The sequence below is a fragment of the Microplitis mediator genome, chromosome 4 (genome assembly GCF_029852145.1).
Source record: "Microplitis mediator isolate UGA2020A chromosome 4, iyMicMedi2.1, whole genome shotgun sequence".
NCBI lineage: Eukaryota > Metazoa > Arthropoda > Insecta > Hymenoptera > Braconidae > Microplitis > Microplitis mediator.
Genome location: NC_079972.1, coordinates 4,684,799 through 4,701,003, shown reverse-complemented (window position 1 = coordinate 4,701,003; position 16,205 = coordinate 4,684,799). Strand labels below are relative to the sequence as shown.

At 32.8% G+C, this 16,205-nt stretch overlaps 1 protein-coding gene and 2 long non-coding RNA genes across 4 annotated transcripts in view; 2 read left to right on the top strand and 1 right to left on the bottom strand.

The window, feature by feature from the left end:
* The window catches only part of LOC130667141 (cysteine-rich motor neuron 1 protein-like), a 386,893-nt gene that overhangs the window by 311,179 nt on the left and 59,509 nt on the right, over window positions 1-16,205 (bottom strand). The gene's annotated exons all lie outside the window — the stretch shown is intronic.
* Window positions 1-16,205, top strand: part of LOC130667148 (uncharacterized) — a 72,594-nt gene that overhangs the window by 29,141 nt on the left and 27,248 nt on the right. The gene's annotated exons all lie outside the window — the stretch shown is intronic.
* On the top strand, window positions 960-2,333 carry LOC130667146 (uncharacterized). Its single transcript, XR_008989808.1, has 2 exons — window positions 960-1,597; window positions 2,013-2,333. It is a non-coding gene; the product is annotated as an uncharacterized LOC130667146 (long non-coding RNA).

The window sequence follows — 16,205 nt, the reverse complement described above, 5'->3', positions numbered from 1 at the left end:
ATCTAAAAATAAGTACATTCGCCCTGCTTAAAGAATCCGATAGATTCTTACAGATATATGTATAAAGCTATACTAAACTACAGCATTCTCATAGAACTCATTCATTTTAATTAAATTTAATCACGTATTTTATAATTATAGTTTAATAAATAATGTAATTGAATAAATATTTATCTTTTAATATTACCTGAGTTTTTAATGAAGCTTTTTCTTTAATAAGCTCGTTAATTTGTTCCTCTAATAATAACTTGTGATGATTTTTGTGGATTATGAGTTGGTGACTGATTTTGATAGTTTGAAGCACCAGGTAAATCTTCCTAAGTTACTTCAATATTGATGTCTGACGATATTTTTAATTTTGAATTAGATACAATATGTATTAGTTGAGATAATAAGTGATGGAATACAAAATTACAATGAAAATTAACATTTGAGAGAGTTAAATGATTTTCAAGCACATGTATAGATGTGTTGAGTTAAGGGGGGGGGGGGGGTAGGGTTTTTAAATAATTAAAAAAAAATTTTTTTTTTTTATTTTTTTTCTGAATGAACAATATGTCAAGAATATTGTGTACAAATTTTAAATCAATCCGAGTAAAACTAACGGAGTTACAGCGTATCAAATGACCGGCCGGTATATCTGATTCTTATACCTACCCGACCTGCCCCTACATACCCCAAGTAGAAATCAGCTGCAATTTTCTTCGTTCTTCCGAATCCCTTTCTCCGGCTGTGTGTCTTTCAAAGGATGTAAACTGATGACTCAATATAAGTATAAAAATTCATATTCTTTGATTGATAGTTTATTTCAAGTTTTCACGAATAAAAAACTTTAAGTGGATTTTCCCGAAAACATTATTTTTAAAGTCCGTGAACATCATAACTCAAAATGTACTGAACCGATCCCTTTGAAAATTTGAACATTAATTCTTCACATAAATCAACAGGTAACTACACGGAAAAAAAATTCGACGAAAAATTCCAATATTACTATCGTAATCCTGGACTATACTTTTATTATCTGTAACATTCAAATATATGATACGAAAATTTACAGTTTTTAAAAGATTTTTTACTATTCACTATCGTAATTTCATTAAGAGTTTATTGTAATCAATTCAATAAGAAATATTACAATGTTACTATCGTAAATAGTAAAAGAATAAAAAATAAGATTTAATTATACTATTTATTCTTTTATTCTTCCTTTTAATTTACAGTGCTGCCTCTATGTTTTTACAATACAAGCTACAAAAATTACGATAGTTGGATTGTAAATTTTCTGAAATGGTATAGTATATGCCATCTGAAGCGTTTACGTATGAAAGACAAGTGTTGTCACAAACCATGATGTGATGCTTGTATGAGTGTATATATATATATAAATACAAATGATGACATCTACTTTGTCTGTATTATTTGTGGTTCAACTATATATATTTATAAATCAGTTCATCTTTATCCACAGTGTAGTGCAGAAATAGAGGTTATTATTCATGACGTTTTTCGGACAATTGTAAATAAGAAATTTAAAATAAAAACTGTACTTTCGTCATTACAAACCTACATAGATTGTGGAATATAATAATTTGGTGGTGTAAGTATAATTATTATTATTCAATTTTTATTAAACTTAATATTCTGTGGGTATATCGTATGATCCTGAAGTTGGCAGATAATTAGTAATTTTCGGATTTTTTTTTTCACCAAAGAAATTACAAAAAAAAAAAAACTAAAAAAATACACATGTAGAAAATTTAAAAAACTATGGGTGCAATTTTTTTAAATATTTTTTTTTTTAATTATTTATCGTCTAAAAAAAAATCCAAAAATTATTAGATATCTGCTAACTTCAGTATCATGTATATCGTTCGTTTTAAAATCATTTATCTGGACAAGAAGTTTATTTTTATAAACAATTTAGTAGTATTTTGTGGTCATAGGATAAATGATTCTAAATGAATGAAAATTTATTTTTTCTAATAAATTCAATTCTCCTAATTTTGTTACAGGATAATCTTCATTTGTCGACAATGAATAATTTTACCCGGCTTTGCGAGAGGTAAAACATTTCAATAACCTCAAATTATGGACATTCAACATTTCTTTATGATACTGAAGTTAGCAGACGCCTAATAATTTTTGGATTTTTTTAAAAATGATAAATTATAGAAAAAAAGTATTCGAAAAAATTGCACCTATGGTTTTTTTAATTTTCTACATGTGCGTATTTTGAATACAAATAAATGAGTTATTTATTCATAAATTTTATATATACCAAAAAAATATGTTTGAAAAAATATTAAATAAATGTTTTATTATTACTACTTCAACATGTTTTATTTTTATTTCGAGATTGTATTTTCCTTCTCAATTTAACTGTTAAAAAAAAAAAAAAAATTCCAAATGATAAATTTTTCTTTTTTATTAATTATAAGTTCTACTTTTTTAAGAAAATATATTTTACTCCATTGACTTCTAATTATTATTTTATATTTAAAGAAATTCTACATTACCGACTCATTCATTTTACGATAGTTGTATTAGAATTTATGTTAACACAACTTGTATAATTTACTCTATAGTATCTGATTTTTTCTTTCTGGTAGTAGTATAAATTATAAAATAAAAATTACGATAGTCTATTGTAAAAATTATTATTGAAAACTTATAGTCCAGCGTTACAATACTATATAATGAAAATTACGATAGTTAAATCGTAAAAAATCCGTGAATTTTTTTTCCGTGTACGAAGAGTTTTTTTTTGTTTTTCTTTTTTTCCTATTTTTTAATAAGAAATTAACCGCGATTTTTTTAGCTAAAATCGCGTTTTTCACTTCCAAGTGCTGCGAAAAATCGAAAAAAAAAAAAAAAAAAAAAACTCTTCGTGGTTACCTCGAGAAATACATCAACTTTAAAATGCACATCAATTTTTTTTTTCCGATGATCCGGTAACGAGTTATGATGTTCACCGCAAAACGAGATTTTTTCGAGGTGCCTCCGGAGATTCAACGTCACCAGCTTATTAATCAATATTTTTCGCTGAAAATTTTTTCTGATATTCTTTAAAAGTTGTACAATAATATGTGATTAAGTTTAATGAAATTATATTACTCATCTCGCCGGGAAAAAATCACAAAAATATGCTTTTTTTCGCCTTTAAAATCCTACCCCCCCCCCTTAATAGAATAGTATAAGAACACTATTATATTTATTTATGAAAACTCATATTACCAATACGTGATCAAAAAATATTGTTGCTAAATTAATAGGGGAGGAGGGAGAAAAATGGGCCCCTGGGGGAAAGCTAGGCCCCTTAAAATTTTCAAAACTTCAAAAAATATGGGGGCAAAGTGGGCCTCTCAAAATTTTCTATACGCCAATAAATTCGGACGGATAATAAGCTTATCGAAATTTTTTATATAATTAGGGCTAAAATAGACCACCAAAACTGTTCATTAAATATAATTTATTAAAAAAGTTATAGATAATAAAATTATGTTTTATAGTTATACCGTAGCAGACTATTGAAATAACTTTTATATTATTAAAATACAATTGTTTTATAAATATTTGTAAATATCACACGTGTAAAAATAAAAAATATTAAATCCGAAATTTTGTGGAGGGCCCACTTTGCCCCTAATTTTTTTTCGTTTTTTCTGGATATTTTGAAAACTGTCTAATCTAATCAGCTCTCGAACTCGATAAAAGCTTTCGATTGCCACCAAGAACGTATTAATCACACTGTTAAAAATTTCTATGGTAATTTTACAAGAAATGTGTTGGAAGTCAATTGCCAATGCAGTTTTGTGATTTAATAAAACCAGTGTTGCAATTTTACAACACATTTCTTACAATTGTTGTTTTGGAAAATTGCAATACAAAAGAACTAATCTTACTAAACAGATAATAAAAAAAAGTTTGTAAATTTTACACAACGAATGTTGTAATTTTCGGAAACGATTCAATTGGAAATTATTTGTAAAATCACAATGTTTAACTGTTTAAATACGATACTTTCAAGAGATCATACGTGTTGTAAAATTGCAAGACCTACTGTTAAAAATTTCTATCGTAATTTTACAAAACATTTTTCACTGTATTTGCCTTGGAATATTATAAAGTAGTTATAGTAATAATACAAAATGTTTTTCGAGAGTTAGCCTATTTTTTTACATTGTAAGTTTTGTAATATTACAAAACATATGAAGCTCTGTTAGATTTGTAATATTATGTAATAGTTTAGTAATTTTACAAACAATTTTCATCAGTCGGTTTCGGAAAGTTACAATATCTCACTTGAGTTTTACAACGCACATAATGGCTTTCTTTGAAGTAATTTTACAATATAGTATTGTAATTTTACAAACATTAAAAAAAAAAAGTTTTTTTTTTTAATTTCTTGTCCAATCATTTTGACGATGCTGGGAGTATTAGATATGCGATATTGAATTTCTAATCGAATTAGAAATTTTTAATTCAGAGAAAAAATGCTAATCTTATCAATAAACGCACACGCATTAGTGGGATTCGAACTCGGGACCCTACGCACGAAAGACCGACCCTTTAACGACTAGGCTACACAACCGACAGTGACTGCTGAATTTAATTGTACACTTTAGTGTATACATTGTATTCTATTATGTATTCATAAAATTTTGTTAACTTTTTAGGAGTGTTTTTTAACATTTTCTAAGATTTTTCATTTCAAAATGTAATATGTCAAAAGAAAAACATTTAAATACGATTCAATGGAGCTAATTGTAGAAAAAAAATTACTACTGCTGAATATATATTTTATATTTGAAAAAACTCAAGTATCTTACATTAGTTATTAAAATTAAAGGATATTCAAAAAATTCCAAATTTTTAAGTGATTTTCAACGTGCTGTAACTTGGAGGAGAATGGTCGTACAGTGAAAATAAAAAAGCAAATTGTAGCTTCAAGTGTCTTAGTCTCAGATCTGATCTTGAAAAATTTTTATTGTAATAAAAAACGAGTAATAAAGAAAAACTACTGCAAAAAAATAAAATTTCCAAATTTTTGCTCGTCTTAAAAAAGGTCCATGATCTTCGATTTTGTTGGCTCGTACAATTCCTTTAAATGATTAACCAATCCATTAACATTTACAAAAACCGTACCTTGTATTGTTCGTCGTGCCTCCCCTCTTAATCTGTTTCTCAACAGCATCACCAAATTTCGATGATGTTCCGCCGGTACCATAGCTTGTGCTTCTCTACATCCATCAATAAAATGAGCAAGTGGAATATTGCTCCTATTGAAATAAGAAACTGCTTCCAATGCATACTTAATTGGGTTAGGCATTATAATGTTAGGTGCATTCATGTCCAAACCACGTACCTAAAGTTGACCGTTGGCTCCACCTGCAGCGTTGATTCCCCTGCTCTCAATAATTGTTGACGGTGTAACTCATCCTGTTCACGTAGTTCCTCGTTTTCTCGTTGTACTCTTTCTCACTCAGCTTCTTGGCGTCTGCGTTCCTCGTTCTCCCGTTGTAGTCATTCTCTCTCAGCTTCCTGATGCATGCGATCTTCAGTCTCCCACTATATTCCTTCTCTTTCGGCTTCCTGGCGAATGCGGTCCTCGTTCTCCCGTTGTATCCTTACTCTTTCAGCTTCTTGGCGTCTGCGGTCCTCAGTCTCCCGTTGTAGTCGTTCTCTCTCAGCTTCTTGGTTGACAGGATGATTTTCTCGATGCAGATTCCTAGGACTAACTCCCAAAAAATGTGCCTTTTGTTCAGGCGTTAGTAAATTTGGATTGGAAGGCAAATTCTCCCATTCAAGTTGATTATTACCAGGATTACCTTTTTTATTATCGTTATTTCTCTTTTCGGACATACTCGATTACCGCGGGCGTCTCATAATTGAAATCCCACTTCTGACACCAAAATTTATTGTTTATGTTACGTCTAACATGCAATTATTCATATGCAGTCTCTTATTTTGAGTCAAGACACTTAAGTCCTTTACTCGGGTGACGGAGAGCTCGTCGTTACAGTAATGAGTATGAAATAGTAGCTAATATAAGGAATTATTTTAGAGAAATAATAATAGAAGAACTAGAACTTACAATTGGTTACATTATTTTTATTCAGCTTCAGTTGTACAATTGAATTGCTGTTGTTGGTTGGAAGGCCGTTTGTTATTATAGATCGTATGATAAACCAGGTAGAGATTTTGCGTTCAATTTCTATTCGATTTGTACCCCTAGGTTGACTCCGTGATCTAATAGTGTTGGAGAACTGAGAACCCCGCAGAATAATTTCTTAACCCGACGCACAGTATTTAAAAGAGGTATCGTGACGAAGTTTAAGCTCGACGAAAATTAATAAGACTGGACAACTGGACCGAAAATCGCGAGTTTATATAGACTAACAAATGAGGGCAATGGCATGAATCATGTACCATGTCCTTGCTCTTGTACAGAAATAAGATGCAAACCGTGCCAGCTTCTAGTTTTTATGAGCTCCTGGTGGCTTCTAACGTATTTCTCCTCCTGCGGTTTTATTCTGCACGTGCGGTAGCCAAGGTTAAAGATCAAAGCGAGAAGGAAAACAAGAAAACATATAATTAATATTTAAATTATATCATCTAATTTTTCAGTTTTTGGTTTATTCCTTTCATAATAAATATTTTTAATATGGATCTAAGTTATTTAAGGCTCATTATTTCTCTTAAGGGTACATAAAAGGTTGAATTCCGCGAAGTAATATCGCGTTTAACTACTGATCACGAGTGGAAGAAAATGAGAAAAGAATTTAATAGAAAAATCATTAATATCTGAATTATACCTTTTAATTATTAGGTAGCTCATTTTATATAATATGTTTCTATTACGGGGGGCAAGTTATCTGAAAAGTTCAATATTCCCTTGGAAGATTGATAATTATGCAATTATAGTGTAAGAAGGTTCTGGAAGCGATCACCTTTGTTAGTCAAATATAGTCTTGCCCTTGATGATATACGTCATCTCAGCTTAACCTCCAAGTTGGCGATTGGAGGGGGTGCTATCTAAGGGGTACCGCTCAGCACCAGGATGGTAGCGGGATTGCTCGGGCCTCTACAAGGGTGCAAGAAGTGGGGATTCCGAGGGATAATGTCGCGCTTATTGGGTTAGAAAAAGAGTTCTAAGCGTTGGGGGGACCACCGGTCGTGGTCGGGAGCCAATAGAATAAAAGAGTCGTCTGATAATTAAAACGGAGCACTTGGTGGGTCAAGTAACAGTCTTGTCCGCGGCACGCGTCATCCGGGCTTGATCTCCAAGTTATTAGATGGAAGGGTGACATCTTGAGGGGCATCGCTCGGTACCAGGAGTAGTAGAGGAGCCGTTCGGTAATTAAATCGAGAGCTCTTGGTGGACGGCGAGCATGATGTCAAGACCGAGATTTTATAGCTCATAAATCACGCAGCTGCGGGTCCCGAATGGGAATAGAGAAATAAGGAAACTAGATGACTAACTCTGATGGGTTTTAGTCTTACCCGCGAAATTGGGGTTCCCCTCTTTCCCCTCTCCCTTCAGCGTCGTAAAGAACGAGAGCAAGTGTACCTAGTGTATACATGGATTTAAATATGATATTACCCTTACACGTTAATATACATACGTGTGTATACCATATAAACTATTATTTTTTTTATGGACTTATGCTGTTATATTTCAGATGACCATGAAAATGTGTATATTTCCCCTATGTGTATATATACAGACGCTCCGGCCTTTTTTCTTATGGTGTGAGTACTTATGTACATATAGATAACATATGCATTCAACACATGTGCATATGTACATATATATATATATATATATATATACACATATATACATATATACATATATATACACAGTATATACATAGATATATGTGTGTTACTTATAACTTCTTGCTACGAGTTTAGTGTATTAGTAGTATTTAAGTATCAGGACTGCAGCTAGCTGCTATCACGGTATAAGATACATTATAAAAATAATGAATGTGTTCATGGGAGATCGGTTTTTTGTGAGGCGTGTTCAAAGTTTGCCTCGTCAGGTAAGTTTAATTATTTGAATTTTTTTTAAATAATCTACAGCGTGGTAGACTCTCTTTCTTAAGGTAATACGCATGGTGGCGGAGATTCTACAGAAATTGACGAGTGTTCACAATTATAATCTCTTAGAAGTTCTGGACATGCTCGACGAGATACCCACGATCATCGGACTCCGATTACCTTGTGTTTTGGAGGGTCTTTACACAACCACCGAGAGGATGCATTTGATGCATATAATGCCCCGTACTCCTACGCGGAAGATGTGGAGGGTATAAATGAAATGGCGGATGTATTGATTCAGTTTCTCGATTAATAAAGGAAGATGCAATTTATATTCCTAATTTGATGTGTTCAAGTGCTTATGACCATAATAACAATATCCATATTATTATTTTTAGTAAATAAAAATTAACCTAAACAAGAAAGAACGCGCACAGTTCTCACCGCTCTAGCTCCCACCACCGCGCGTATTTTCTACTCCGCTCTGGAGTAGGGCTGCTGTGGTGACAATACCAATACTTATGTTAGTAATTAGTTCTTATATCGGATTGCGTTAGAAATTAATATATAAATTTTTGGTGCTCTCCACTCTGGCCGTAACATTGAATCAAGTGTTTTGCTTTTATAAAATCAAGAAAGAAAATTCGAAAGACAATATTTTTCTTGAACCAAGTTAACTGTTTTTTCTGTGTACCTTTTTTAAAGAATTTAAAAAATCTAGTCTCGAATAAATAAGTTTACTTTAATATCATGAGTAACCCGGAAAATTCTGACTATATTTATCGTACTGTATTGGATAGGACATTTTACGAAAATAATGAATTTTTCAAGAATAATAAGAATGCTTTAGCGATAGTTATTTATTATGATGATCTTGGAGTAGCTAATCCTCTTGGTGCCATTGCTAAGGCACACAAGTTATCTATGTTTTACTGGACTTTGGCGAATATAAGAACAGAGGTTCGATCATCGCTAAATACCATTCAACTATATGCAATAGTCAAAACAGAACATTTAAAACAACCGAATGTGATAAATTAAATTCTTCAACCATTTATATTTGACATCATCGAGTTACAGACAGTAGGAATCAACATCACTGTAAATAGACAAATGAAAAATTTTCAAGGCACTGTTTTATTTTGTGTTGGTGGTACTCCCGGATCTGCCATGTTGGGAGGGTATAAAGAATCTGTTTTAGCTTACCGACCATGCCAAACTTGTATGACAACTAACCAAGAATGGCGTGAAGATTTACCGTTTAGTAATTTCGTTTTACGAAATAAAATTGATCACCAGGAGCAAATCGATATAGTAACTGACCCGTCTATAACAAAAGTAGCTCGTGAGTTTTGGAAAAAAACATATGGTGTAAACAAACAAAGTCCGCTAGCAGATATTTCTTTCTTTGATGCAACATTGTGTTTTCCCCAAGATGCCGTGCACGTTTTAATTGAAGCAGTCGGAGAAATTGGATGTCGAGTGTATTTACACTACTGTATTTTCGAAAAAAATTTATTTACACTTGATAGTTTAAACGAGCGTTTACAAAATTTTGATTTAAAGCATTTTCAGAATGACAAGCCAGCTTTAATAGTGGATAGCCATCTTACTGAGGATGGTCACCTTCGGCAAAGTGCTGCGAAATTGTTGACCTTATTTCATACTCTACCTTCTTAAATTGGAGACTGGTTGATGGAGAGTGACGATAGTGATTTAGAAGAACATATATCTTGTTATATGCAAATGTTGAATATTATAAATGTTACTCTGGCATATGAAATTGATGAAAATTCAGTTGATCATTCAGACCAAATGATAAAAATATTTTTAAATAATTTCAATAGCTTGTATCCAAATCTGGCTGCTCCTAAATTTCATTTCTTGAGACACATTCCGTACTATATTAAATTATTTGGACCGGCAAGACAGCAGTGGTGTTGTAGATTCGAAGCTGCCCATGCATACTTCAAAGATCTTGTTGCAATTATAAGAAATTTTAAGAATCTAGCTGTTACACTATATTAGCGACATCAAGCCAGATTATGTTCGAAACTTTGCTCTCCACCAGGAATGCCAGCGAAAAAATTTTTGTATCGAGATGATTATGTGGGTACAGGAAATTCAGTATTAATATGCAACCTTCCATATTCAAGAATTTTTGAGAATATTATCGATGAAAATAATTGGTTTACGTGTCAAGTGATGCGAACTTCTAAACTTATTATTAATGGAACATCATATTATCCAGGATCGACTATTTTATTAGATCGCGACAATGATGCAATGCCTGCATTTGGTCAAATAGAAGAAATATTTATTTATAATGAGTAATGCCGAAACTTTTGCCCGTCTAAAAATAACTAGGAAAACAAATGCGAGTTGAAAACTTAAAAAATTCGAAAGCCGTGAATTCAAATAACGAAGTAGCTAATTTCATGATTGACAATTTTTATTCAGAGTCCGGCATTGTGAAACAAAGATGTACATATCGGAGAAATTATGATCGAACGTTTAAACAGTACATTTAAATCTGAAAAAATAATTGGTAGAAAAGTAAAATACATAGATTTGAATATATTCAATGTAAGAAAACAACTGTCAGTTGGATCATAATTTAAGCAAATAAAACATAAAAAAAACCACATAAAATTTGAAGTTTCACAAGACGTCCGAACACTGACTCTTCGATGCTGGAAGCTCTTCTTAAAAGACTAATATTTCCTCCCGCAGAGAAATATCTTACAAATATTATCTGACAAATGACCAACACATCTTGCCGCACAATGACGCACACATAATCCCACCCATTATCCCATACATTCAGCCACACATGATCCAACACATTATCTCACGTCTTATCCCACACACTTTCCCACACATTTTCCCGCACATTATGCCACACATAATCCCACACATTACCCCACACATTTAGCCACACATTCAGCCACACGTTATCCCACACATTTTCCCGCACATCATCCCACACATTTTCCGATATATTTAGCCACAAATTTAGCCACACATTATCCCATACATTTTCCCACACATGTTTCCACACATTGAGCAACACATTCAGCTACACATTATCCCACACATTATTCTACACATATTCCCACACATTTTCACACACATTCAGTCCCACACATTATTCTACACATATTCCCACACATTCAGCCACACATTATTTCACACATTATCCTACACATTATTCCACACATTATCACACACATTCAGCCACACATTATCCCAAACTTTATCCCACACATTTTCCCACACATTTTCCCACACATTATCGCACACATTTATTTACACATTCTAACCCACTTTCAGCCACACATTTTCCCATAGGTTTTCCCACATATTTTCCCACACACTTTTCCCACAGATTATCCCACACACTTACCCACACATTATCCCACACATTATCACACACATTCAGCCACACATTATCCCAAACTTTATCCCACACATTATCCCACACACTTTCCCACACATTATCCCACACGTTATCACACACATTCAGCCACACATTATCCCAAACTTTATCCCACACATTTTCCTACACACTTTCCTACACATTATGCCACACACTTTCCCACACATTATCCCACACATTTTCCCACACATTATTGCACACATTCATTTACACATTCTAACACACTTTTAGCCACACATTATCCCACACACTGTTCAACACATTATGCCTCATTTTATGCCACATTTTCAGCCACACATTATCCCACACATTATCACACACATTCAGCCACACATTATCCCAAACTTTATGCCACACATTTTTCCACACATATTTTTACACAGCGACCTACACATCTGATCATAGTACGACACCCAGAATAAAACGTAACGATTATCTGATAGTTCACATATTATTGACGGTTAAGCGCGGTGAGTCAACTCATAGGTGAATTAGCAAGACAATTAAGTTTATCTATATCATTACCAGGAAATATTATTTTCAAAACAAATGTCATGGCTTTTAGCTCCGAATTTATCATGACAAATATTCTATAACGATCAAGTCTATTTAAGAACTCATTCGAAACAGTCTTATTAAGTCATCTAGAATGATAACCAGAAATGAAAAAAGAAAAATGAAGATATTTTGCTTTGTAACTATTATAATTTATTTACACCTCATTATATTCATTTACATGTGTAAATGCATATTTTCCGAGATTTTCCATCGTAAAGCTGTAGCGTTTATCGCTTAAAATGTTTTTCAAACGTGAGAAGGACCGTTCGGTATCACACGAAGTCATTGGTGCATGAGACATACATCTCACATCTTCCATATCCCATCCTGCTGGAATTTCAACGTTTAGATTAACATTCCCATCTTGGTCTTGAAGCCGTGTAAATATATTCATTACATCAACACTAAAGCCAGAGTTATTCATGAGGACAGTAATCATTTTATCCCTGATATTTTGAGGGATTTGCAAATTGTCAATAATTCCAGATGATACACCTGTAACAATTTCAATCGTAGATTCCAAGATTTGTTGTTGGGTTTCCAATGAGGTTATGGCTTCTTCGATGGTGGAATAGTTTTCGTGAATGGTATGGAAATCGTTTTCTATGTCGGGAATTTGCCATAATTCTTTCGTACACGCCTGACAGCTGCAGCATCTGGATTTATTGCATTAATGACAGGTTCAATATCAGCGAAATAACGGTGGTAATATGAAGCTGCTCGCAACCACTCACCCCACCTAGTAATTACTGGTTGAGGTGGAAGTGGAACACCTACAGCCATGTTGTGGAACAATTCTACTCTTGTTGGAGCTTTACGAAATACTGCCTTTGTATTTGCTATCACTTCATTAGCATTTACATAAGTCTCCCTAATTTCTTCGGCAACTCGATGCAATCCATGGGCAAGACAGGAAACATGAAGTAGCTTTGGATAGTGTATCTGAAGCATCTGTCCTGCCAACATCATGTATGGTGCTGCGTCTGAAACTAACAATAAAATTCTGTCGTGCTGAATATTTCCTGGCCACAAAATATTTAATGCAACGTTGGCGAAATTGACGATCTGTTCAGCATTAGCGCTAGAAATACAGCCGCAGTGAAGTAGTCGAGATGTACCAGCTTGTCCTGGAACTAGAGCACCAACTATAAAATGAGGAATGCAACGACCTAATAGATCCGATGTTTCGTCAATTGAAATGTATATTTTATTGTCGCCAATTTCTTCACGGAGTTTTTGGAGCTTTGATTCATAAATAAGGTCAACATAAGACTTTCTCAACGTGGTAGGTGTCGGAATTTTCTGACATGTATATTTTTCTAAAAATCTTTGTAGTTTTTGATTATTTAATTTTTCAAATGGAATATTACATTCTAAAAATGTCTCAGCAAGTTCATAATTGAATGTACTTGTATGAGATGAACATTGAGCTGCGGCATCAGCACTAGGTCGTGCAGGTTGATCTCTCTGATTAGCAATAAAACGATGAGTATTGTTTAGAATATGCCGCTCAATATCTCGTCTTGTTACCGAATTTAATTTAATTTTGCACAAAGTGCAATAAACAAACTCATCACCTGGTTCAAAAGTGCCTGGTAATATCTCCAACTGTCGAACAATACGCTGCCAAACAACGAGAAACGGGAGTCGTGGTCTTGGCATATTTATATATGCAAATATTGATACGCATTCACATAATTAAAAAACCAAAATACAAATCGTAATATGTAAAATTTAACCCGGAACAGCAATCATACAAGTTGAGAAATCAATGAATATTTACATCAATAGAAACGTTACACTAGTATTGCTATTGATAAATCAAAATAAGTTTAAACTTCAGAAAATTTATTTCTTAAATCCAAAATAAACTTAAGTCAATCAATATAATTGTGAGAGCTGTCACTTATTGAAGAAACACGAACTTAGTCGCAAAACCATAGATCCACATATATATATATATATGAGACTGATTTAAAAAACTGACTGCTGATTTTTCCAAAACTACACAAAAAATATTCCTCGAGATGACAAAGAAAAATTAATTTTAGAAATTAAGTTGTGAACATTAATGCCCGGGTTAAAAATAAAACTTAATTTTGACATGGCCGTCTTAAGTCGTATTCAAGTAAGCCGGTACGTGTAATACATGGCGAACTCGCACATTTTACACGATGTGCAATACAATCAGCGTAAGATTAAATACCTCATTGATTCACATGCAACCACCCATTATCTCACACATTTACCCACACAGCGGCTTATACGTTCAGCCACACACTGACTCACACATTCTTTCAGACATTGCCTCACACGATCAGACATATCTTTACTCGGACATTCAACCACACATTTTCCCACACGTTTTCCCAGATATTTGTCCACACATTCCTCACACATAATTCTACGGATATTCCCACACATTCAGCCACACATTATCCCACACATTAACTAACACATTATCTCATACGCTTTTCCACACATTATGCCACACATTATCCCACACATTCAGCCACAAATTGTCCCACACATTTTTCTACACTCAATCTCACACATTTTCCCACACATTATCCCACACATTTTCCTACACTTTATCTCACACACTTTCCCACACATTATAACACACACTTTCCCACAAATTATCCCACAAATTATCCCACACATTATCCCACACATTATAACACACACTTTCCCACACTTTTTTTTTTGGGTGTCGAAGTGTGTTGCACATTTGTGTGACACAAATTTGAAAATCTTTGTGGCCGATCCATCCAGTCTTTGTCTGCTGCTTCACAAAGCCTGTAACAAATTTTAGTTAATGACAAATTCTATATCTTCATAGTGTTTCTTTTAATGAGCTGATCGTCTACTTAAAACAATAGTTAAAATAAAATTTTTACCTTCGCACGCTTTCAATATTTCAGGAGGAAACGCTTCTTCAACTCCTTTACCCCGGCCAGTAATACTCATTTTTATTAGATTATTTCCAAAAATATTGTTTAGTAATAATCTTGTTAATTTTTCATGGTTTTCTTTTATTTTAGTCATTATTTCGTAGTCTTTAGGTGAAACAAACACTCCACTGTTAGGAAAAATCTCAATTTTGCTACTAATTGTATTTACCGTCGTATTAGTCAAATTAACGTCGCGTTTGTTGTTGTTATTGTCATCATTGTTTTTAAAATTATTATTTGGGTTGGTAGGGTCAGTATCGTTATCTATTTTATTATTGTTGTCACTTATGTTCCTGTCAATATTGGTAGTATCAGCATTATTATCGTCGATATTTTTCAAGTCAGTAATATTATCGTCAGTATTGTCACAGTCAGTATTTTGGTCGTCAGTAATGTCAGTGTTATGGTCGTCAGTGTTGTTAGAGTGTATAAAATTTTGTAAAATATTAATATTGTCAGTTATTATAGTGTCAGTTTTATTGTCATCAGTGTTGTCAGCATCGACATTGAGATTTTTTTGACCAATAATAATTCCATCTGTACTTACATACAATAATTCAAGCCATTTTTTGCTGTCTAAAATGCAATATTTATTAAAATTTTACGATTAATAGAGAAATTTAATATAAGCTCAAGTTCGATCATCCACAGGATCACTCGTTTGTAGATATTGTAATCAATCAAAATAAAATAAAACAAAAACAAAAAAGAGCTTAAGTTTAATCACGGAGTAGAGGTAACAAATTATTGGAAAGCAAACTTACTGTTTTGGGCTATTATTTTTCCAGGATGAATTTCGTTCTTGTATTTAACAAGACAATAATTCATTTTAGAGAATTTAATAATTTGATCCACCGAAATAATACTGTATGATTTATATTTTTGCCATAGAACAAGAGCGAACATTTTTAAATGTTTATTTTGATATTTATTTTGAATTTTATTGTAATTATTGAATCTGTGTTTTTATTATACTTTGATAACGAGATGAAATATTCAGAATTGACAGATATGTCAAAAGATGAGAAATAAATAAAGATGTGTCAAATCTTTATAAATGTATTTGTATTTGTCAAAAAAACAATTGACGTAATAAAAATATAGATAAAAGTTGAAATCGAAAAAAAATAAACTCAGGCGTTCTTAACATTTGAAAAAATAAATTTTTGGATGTAAAATCAGAATTGTGTTGTGTAAAGCAAAGGAAA